General features: G+C 40.4%; 1 long non-coding RNA gene across 1 annotated transcript; it reads right to left on the bottom strand.

The window, feature by feature from the left end:
- Nucleotides 1-629: 629 nt before the first annotated feature.
- On the bottom strand, nucleotides 630-1,280 carry LOC121990595. The gene is made up of 2 exons (XR_006114633.1): nucleotides 1,020-1,280; nucleotides 630-919 (listed from the first exon to the last, which is right to left on the bottom strand). It is a non-coding gene; the product is annotated as an uncharacterized LOC121990595 (long non-coding RNA).
- Between the last annotated feature and the right edge of the window lie 278 nt (nucleotides 1,281-1,558).

The following is a 1,558-nucleotide window of genomic DNA, read 5'->3' as shown; positions in this document are numbered from 1 at the left end:
GGGCGGGTTCGGGGATGGGGATAGTATTCCCATACCCGCCCCATCCCCGAAAAATCGGAGATCCCCATCCCGATTTCATATTTTCCCCGCGAGGCCCCAAACCCACGGGGAAAATTGCCATCCCTAACGCCACCCCAGCCTGCAATCAAGATTTATATTAGTGACAGTGGTCCGTTCCCCTTGCGCAAGTGCAATTGCTAGACATTATTTATTCTTGGTGTCCTCATCAATGCATGCCTTTTGAGTCCGCTCCAGCACTCCACTAGCCTGATCACTTTGCCCTTCTTGTCAATTGGCTTGTGCCTGATGACATGTCATGTATGTTGAATTTGTTTGTTGTTTTCTGGCCTTCCGAGACCTGGTCAGCACTGTCCACTCCTTACCATTGATGTCAGGCTCTTCTGTCAAGAGTCGTTCATACTCACAACTTCAACTCAAATCGACTCCATCCACTCCATTTCAAGGTTCAAACAAACAAGCAGCATCCCCTCAATATTCCATAACTAAAGACAAATCTAATTTATTAGCTTGTTTTGCATTTTATTTTTTATTTTTTCTTGTAAAAACTATGTATTCGTAATGCTTACATAACTACAAAATCCATCATTTAAGAACAACTAACAGACAAATTAGAGAAACAGTTGTTTTCCGAAGTAGAGGCAGACAACAATAAAACACTGTCAATTAAGCAGCTGCCAAGCCATTACTTTGACCATATTCCTTAAAACATTTTGCTCCTGAACTGAAACTAACGGCTAAGCCTGTAACTTAAACTCCGCAAATTAACACCAAATCATGCATGCGATAATTAATGACTTAGTTATATGAACTAGTGGTGCTGCCCTCCTCTTCCTCCACTAATTGGCGGCGGGGTTGGCCTTCTACGTGCTGCGCTCGGACTAATTCTTGATCCACCACCCTGCTTGTAATTTAGTTTGTCCAAAGAAAATGAATCAACACAAAGTCATCATCGTTTGCAGTAAAACTAGAGTGTAAAACTAAAGACTAAGACTTAGTACAGCGTCAGGGTCTTGAGGATCTTGAGGATCTTGAGGTTGGGGATCATTTTCTTCAGTGGGAGAAGTAGTTGATGAGCAGCCGAGGCACTGAGCGCAGGATCTGATGATGTATAGCATGAGAGAACACGGACTAATCAACATTACTCCTGCTGCTGTTGCTGCTTCTTCTTCTTCTTCTTGTTCCATCTTGAGTTTCTGCATCTAGTTATGTATTTTCTTTTGCTGTTCTTGAGCTCTAAAATGTAAATCTGTTCCCTCGGTCGGTGTTTCACACAGAAGTCATTTATTGATATAGCCAGGTTCTGGTGGCACATTAAATAATTCCATTGAATGACTTAAACCCCCTTTTTTATAAAATAAAAAACCCAAAGAGATCAATTTTTTTTTTGAAACATCTCAGTTTGAGCTAATTTATAAATCATCATTTAGAGATCAGAGAGGATAAATTTTGGACGGATTTTTCAGGTATTAAAAGGAAGAAATAATGAGAAATGCGATTCGATATAAAAATAAGTTATCATCAGGGGATTTGTATATCC

The sequence above is a fragment of the Zingiber officinale genome, chromosome 6B, assembly GCF_018446385.1.
Source record: "Zingiber officinale cultivar Zhangliang chromosome 6B, Zo_v1.1, whole genome shotgun sequence".
In the NCBI taxonomy this organism is placed as follows: domain Eukaryota; kingdom Viridiplantae; phylum Streptophyta; class Magnoliopsida; order Zingiberales; family Zingiberaceae; genus Zingiber; species Zingiber officinale.
Note: the sequence above shows the minus strand (reverse complement) of the source record. Positions and strands in the feature narration are given on the sequence as shown.